Below are 7,064 nucleotides of genomic sequence, written 5' to 3' on the forward strand. Positions count from 1 at the left end.
TTTTTTTTTTTTTTTTTTGAGACAGGCTTTGGCTAAGTTGCCAAGTTGTCCAGACTGGGCTTGAAATTTCAGTCCTCCTGCCTCAGCCTCCCAGAGTGCTGCAATTACAGGCATGCACCACCATGCCCGGTTTGTGGTGGTTCTTAATTGTTTTAGGGTAACAGATTTGATAAAGCTAACCACCCCCCCAAATGCACACTTACACCTACACCAAAACTCTGTACCATTTAAAGGAAAACTCCAAAAGGAAAGAGTCTCCTGAAATCCTACATTCTCTCTGGCTCCCTTGTACCCCATATATAATTAGTGCTCTCTTAACACATGGTGAACAAATAAATGGGATTACAGCAGACGTCCTGATGGGACGGAAGAGCTGTCACAGAGCTGGGTTCTGGATGAAAGGTGATTGACAAAGACGAGCAGCAGCAAAGAAAGCAGATTTCATTCTCCCTCCAGCCCAGAGCGGCCCTGGCAGGACCTTCCCCGGTGCTATTCCGAAGCTGGCCTACGAAGGAAGCTGAACTACCCCTGCCTGTGTGGGCAGGGAGTCTGGGGTGCCTGTGTGCTCCCACATACCCACAGGCTGTCGCCAAGCCGCCTGTGCCTAGTCAGGAATTGGAGTCGGCGGGCTGGGGAGGAGCGGCCTTTTCAGGCTCCTCCGGGTGCTGGGTAGTTTTGCTCCCTCAGTGTTCATACACTGTCCTGTCCGCGCAGAATAGGGGATAGGTTTTCTTCATTGGCTCACTGTAGATTTTGCGTACATATCTCAGTTCCCAGAGGCCAGCCCATCACAGGCTTTGAAAACTCAGTTCTGGCTCTCTGGCCTCCATTCAGATGTGCAGAGAAAATGCTGGGCTGGGAGCCAGGAGAGCCGCGCTTCAGCTCCGGCCACCCCAGAGGGGAGGCTGACGGCCTGGGGTCTGCCCCTTCAGCTTTCTTGGTTTCTCTGTCTTTCTCTGTAGAGGAAGTAGGCCTCTCTGAGGTTTCTGAGGCCTCTTTCCACGCCATTACCATACATATAAGGCTTGCTTACACTCGCTCCTTCCCTTCTCATCCCTCATGACGCCTGGATGTTATAGCAATAATTACAGCTGGAGAGTGGAAATATTGTACCCAGGCAGGTTCTTCCTTGGAAGAATCCGGCCTTTGTAAAATGGCACTGGCCTTTATAACCCCTGTGAGGCAGGCAGGAAGCAGCCAGGTATCTTCTCCTCCTCACCCCTGAGTGGCCAAAGGGGACCCAGACAGGACAGGTGATTGCCAAGGTCAGGGCTAATGGCTACTTGGGAAATGAGGCCTTGGGCATGGGCAGAGTGGCCTTTCAGGAAGGCCAGAAATGCAGTATGAGCAAGATTTGAAGCAAGGAAATTAGGAAATGAAGTATTTAGCACCATCAAAGGTTAGAACTGGGTCTTAAAAGTCATTTAGTCTGCATAGTGGCACATACTTATAATCGCAGCATAAGTAGGCTGAGGCAGGAGGATCATCTCAAGCTCGAGGATAGCCCTGGCTATATAGTGTGTTCAAGGCAGCCTGCTCTACAAAATGAGACCCTGACTCAAAAAACCAAACCCCAAACCCAACAAATCAAAAAAACAAAAAACAAAAAACGGGGCTGGGGATATAGCTCAGGGGTGCTGCGCTTGCTTGGCAAGGGCAAGGTCCTGAGTTTAATTCCAGGTACCAAGAAACAACAACAACAAAAAACAAAAACAAAAACAAAAACAAAAACTAGTCTGACAGTCTGATCTCCTTTCTGAGAGATGGGGTTATCAGTTACCAGCCACAGGGCAAAGCTGGTTGGTGGCCATGCTGGGACTAGAATCAAGTGCCCTCACCTTACATCTGCAGTTTTTTTCCCCCTTCAGAAGTTTCTTGTTTAGCAATTTCATTTATTGGCAGAGGTTTCCACTTCTAAAATAAGACCAATTTTTATCACTTCTGTTTCAATTTTTTTTTTTTCTGTAGTCTTCCTTCTCTCAAAGGAAAGAGGTGTGGGAACAGAAAGGTCTCTCAGTAGCCTGAATAACAAGGACAAACTTCAGTTTGCTAAACTGAGGGTGAAATGTCACAAGAAGGGTGCTGCTAATGACAAAATGAGTAGATATGACCAGTGATTCTAAAACCACCTTCCAGAGAATCCTGGTTTGTGGTCCTGGCTGACATGTTCTCTAGAAAATTCACAGACAAAATTAAATCAATGGAGAAACTTTCTTCCTGTTTTTATGTTTTACCTCCATAAATTCTAGTTAAATGACTTGTTGAAACCCGAAGATTAACCTTTGCCCTTAATGTATGACTTTGTATTGCAACAGATAGGCAGACACAGTATTTCCTGTGAACCTGTTCCTTGTTGCTGTGATTGAATTTATCTATGTTAAGGTGTCCCATAATTTCTGTCCCCTGAGCTGTGGGAACAAGCTTGCTTCCTACTGGTGCAGGTTGGTTTGTTTTACTACTGGGAACTGAACTCTGGGCCTTTGTATTGAGCTACATCTCCACGCCACCCTTGTAATTTTTAATTTTAATACAGGGTCTTGCTGAGTTGCTAAGTTGCCCAGGTTGGGCTGGGTCCTTTGATCCTCTTGCTTCAGCATCCCACAGTGCTGAGATCACAGGTATACCATCATACCTGGCTCTATTAGTAAAGTGGTGGAACCAATTGGGTCAGAGCAGTCAGGGCTTCCCTCAGGTGGCAGCTCCACTTTTGCAAATGGTCCAGGCAGGGCAGGGGTCTTTACAGGAAGACCCCTGTATAGTTTGTACCTAGATGTCCCCCAAAGCCTCATGTGCTAATAGGGGGGACTTTTCAGAGGTGGCTGGATCTAGGGTGTGTGATACTAGGATTAAGGATCTGTGATAACTAAATGGATTTAGCATAGTTCTGGGTGTGGATAATGGAAGCCCCACCTTAGGTGTGGGTGGTACCAATCAATAGACTTATAGCCTGGATGGAATGAATATAAAGGGAAAGGGAGAAGGCAGGCTTGCGGCTGCTGCTGCTTGCTGCTTCATTGCCTCCTGCCTGCTCTGCCATGAACCGTTTCTCCTCTGCTATGCCATCTGACTATGGACTGAGACCTCTACAAACTGTGAGCTAAAATAAACCTTTCCTCTTTTAACTTGTGAGTGTCGAGTATTCTGTCTTAGCAACAAGAAAGTAACTAAGACAACCTTGTCCCCACGCAATCTGTGGCAGGCTAAGTATGGGAGCAAGCAGGGTCTTTATGTCTTATAAAAGGGTATTGCTGTGCAGGTGGAATTTCTCTGGGTAAAGCTTTCACGATTTACAGGGAAGTCATTCTGATATACCCACTTCGGGAATAATTTCTATGTTTGATCAAGGGCCTGCCTTAGGCAGATCTGTAAATTATTCTAATTCTACATGCTTTGCTCAAAAGAATTTTTAGAACATTGTATTCCTCACTCTGTTGAAATATTTTATGGACTTAAGCAATTTTAGAGAAAAAGAACATTTCCCTCTACATTTTTCTCAGTCTTTGTTAATATACAGTTAAATTAACAAAAAGGTAATCAATTAATATTTGGGCTATTTCTGATCAAACATTATTTTTATATATATGTATAAGTCCACAGGCTTGATATTTTATTTTAGTTTGGTACCACGGATCGAACTCAGGACCTTGAGCTTGCAAGGCAGGTGCAGTACCACTGAGCTAAATCCCTGGCCTGCTTGCTATTTTAAATGGCTATTGTTCCATCACTAACATGATGTAGATTACTTAGTTACTCTCTTAATGGCTGGCATCAAAACTAATATATTTATAAAGTGATTTGGGATTATTTTCTTGAGGTAAGGTATGTTCCCCAAACTGAAAGCCTGCAACAGCTTACAGCTTTTTTTTACACATTTCTTTTCAGACCATGTAACAGAAGGACCAAGCCAAGGTATCGTGCTAGTGTTGGATAGAAAGCACCACTCACCTACTGAACAAAAACAAAACACCAATGTCAGAACACCTATGCAGGTCTAAGCATCCAATAAACACACCACCAACAACAACCTTTGTGCATGGGCTTGGACCAGCAACTTCTGCTCCCACCCTTCTGTTTTTTGCTCAGTAGTAATAATAGCTGGATAACATGTTTCTGCGTGGCAGGCACTTACTGCACACTTGATTTACTTTATAGCATTTCATTCTTACAACTCCTTAAAAGAGGCTCTCTATTGGATTTTCATTCTACGATGAGAATGAGGCTCAGAGATACAGCAAGCTGCCCAAGGTCACAGAGCTGGGAACCATTGGGTCTAGGTGTCATCAAAGCCCATGTGTTACCTCTGGGCTCTGCCACCAGGACAGGCAGCACCTGGGGGAGCAGGGGGCACTGTCCCTCTCTACTGCCTGAGAGCCTTTCAGAAGGCCTGACGCCCCTGGAGAGAGGGAAGAAATGCCGTTAGGCAGCTTTTAGAGGCCAGTCAGCAGCCCACGCCACGTCTTGAGACCTCAGTTCCAGAGCTTGTGGTCCTAGCACCGAAGGAATGAAAATAACCTTTTCTTTTGCATTGCCACTGCAGGATGCTCAGGCCAAGGCCTCAGTGGCTGCAGGTGCAGGACCACCTGCTTTTGCTGTGTGCCCCTTCAATATCCACGTACCTCCCAGGGGGCAGCTGGAGGCCTGCTGAGTGGGGCTGGCAGAAACTGACGGGCAGCACCCTACAAATGTGACAGCAGTGGGAGCCCTGCTATCTCCACACCCTCTCCACTTCCTCTCTGCAGATAAAATCCCCAAGGCTCTCTGGGAATTCCACCTCGGTAAAAATTCAGAACTCTCCCTGGCCCTGTGCAAGTCTTGAAGACCATTTCATTTCTCCCTCAGCACAGACGCCTTGCGAACAGAGTCGGCCGCAGACCCCCACTGAGGCTTGTTGGGAATTTTCCAACGTGGCTTCCAAAGAGCTGATCCTCTCCTCATAGACTCTGAGTGCCACAGTCACCTGTGGGCTGCCACAGCTGCAAGCCAACTTGGGCGGAGGCCAGCACCTGGCTTACTCATCCGACAGTGCTACCTTTCCATCTGTCACCATCCCAAGGGCAGGTCCCCAGCCAGTCTTAGCCAGCTACATTTCCTCAGAGGTCTCTACCTGCTATAGTGGCCTTAGCCAGGACTCTGTCCACAAAGGACAACCCTGAATTCCAAGGGACCCTCCTCCAAAAGTAGACTGGAATTGGAGGGAGAGGGGTAGAGAGGGTCCTAGGTATCAGGAATCACAAGGGCTAGACCTCACAAAGCAGGCACCCCCTTCATTGGCAGTTGTGGAAACAGGTGGTTGAGAAACTTGCCCCAAGTCACAGGCTGCTCCCTGGAGGAGTTGGGGCAGGAATCTGGGCTTGTGGTCTCACTTGTCACCAGGGTAGCCAGGCACCATGTAAGCGCTATTGCAGTTGGGGGTGGGAAGAAAGGACACAGTAAGTCAGGGGATTGAGGCAGGAAGTGGGGGGCAGACAGAGCTGAGTCCAGCACTTCCAGGGCTTGGGATGCTTGGGAGTTTCTGGGGTGCCTGTTCCCTCGTTGGTGCCCCCCTACAGCTGGGAGGTGTTTCTCAAAGAAGGAATGCCTGTCACCAATGGACCTACACATGGCCTTTTTTTTTTTGCCTTTTCATCCCCTACTCATGACCAGAACCCATGAGCCTTGCAGAGCACTAAGTTCTGTGACAGATGCCAATGTGGGCAAGGGGCCTTCACTGGTCCTGCCAGCCCAGCTCCCCCAGCCCCAGGGCTGCAGGTCGGCTCCTTGGTCATCTGGTTACTTCCTGCCCACTCATTCAGTTGGAAAGGACAGCAGTGTTTCTCGAGAGCCCATTCTGCCTCAGGCGCTGTGCAGCCACCTTGTACTCACTGGCACTCGCACTCTACCCATCAACTGCACAAAGTGGTTTTGATACTGTCAGTCTCCTTGGTACAGATGGAGAAAACAAAGCTTAGCGAGATTATGAAACAAGGCCAACGTTGCACAGCCCTCAGCAGCTGTGAGGAAGGCCCAAGTGTGACACCCAAAGCCAGTGCCTCTTCTACCATGCCCCTTGGCCTAGAATGCTGCCCATGGGTCTGAGATGAGCCAGTGCTAGCGCTGCCCCTGGCTCTGTGGCATCTGAAAATGCAAGGCTCTCTTTACCTCCCTAAGTACAGTGTTCCTCGCCCCACCTGTTCTTTTCTTTGTCATTTATAGTAAAGTGCAAATGTGTAGGCCCAGCCACAGTTGGGTAGGACCTGGGGAGTCCCAGGGATTTTCTAGGGCCAGAAATATTTCAATCATTCCCCCAGGGATGCTTTCACCAGACACCTAACCTCGATAGAAGGGAAACCCACAAGAAGCAAGCACACGCACACACTGCCAAAGGTACTTTTAAGGGATTACATCTTTCTGGAGAGCACTCTGGTGATAATAACAGGAACTAAAAAGCTCTTATAGCCTTTGATCTAGTGATCTGGTAATGTTAATTCAAAAAATAGACCTCAAGGAAATATCCTCAAAGATAAAAAAAGTTCAAAGGTATTCTCAACAGCACTGTTTACAGTTTTGTAGTATATAAAAAATACTACAAATAACCTGAGTAATCTTTAATAAGACGAGTGAAAATGACACATATGAAGGTTATCTCAGTCTAAGGAAATGTTAAGTGAAACAGCAAACCCAAACCCACAAAAAGATGGAAAGATCACAAATAAGACGTAAACACTAATCACTCCTAGAAAGACACATTCATCATGAATACCAGGAGGGGGAAAAAAAAAAAAAGAAGGAAGGATATAGGATGAACTGCTTAACAGGTTCCATTTTTTTAAGTCCACATAGGGAAAAAGAGAAAAATCCACAAACAGCAAAAGGACTGACATATCAAGCAAAAAGGGCAAAAGAGAGAAAAAAGGTGCAAATATAAAGTAGCAAGTAACATGAGTTAAAGCAAGCTTAATTACTTCATTCGTTTTTGTTGTGGGTCCCCCCACCCCCACACCAGGGATTGAACTGAGGCCCTTGAACTTTCAGGAACAGTGTTACTGAGCTAAATCCCCAGCCCATGTTTTTTTTTTTTTTTTTTT

At 46.8% G+C, this 7,064-nt stretch overlaps 1 protein-coding gene across 21 annotated transcripts in view; it reads right to left on the bottom strand.

Moving 5' to 3' along the window:
- Atxn7l1 (ataxin 7 like 1) overlaps window positions 1-7,064 on the bottom strand; it is a 221,346-nt gene that overhangs the window by 48,867 nt on the left and 165,415 nt on the right. The window lies entirely within an intron of this gene.

Source organism: Fukomys damarensis, unplaced genomic scaffold (genome assembly GCF_012274545.1).
Source record: "Fukomys damarensis isolate Sample0158 unplaced genomic scaffold, DMR_v1.0_HiC HiC_scaffold_4, whole genome shotgun sequence".
In the NCBI taxonomy this organism is placed as follows: Eukaryota; Metazoa; Chordata; class Mammalia; order Rodentia; family Bathyergidae; genus Fukomys; species Fukomys damarensis.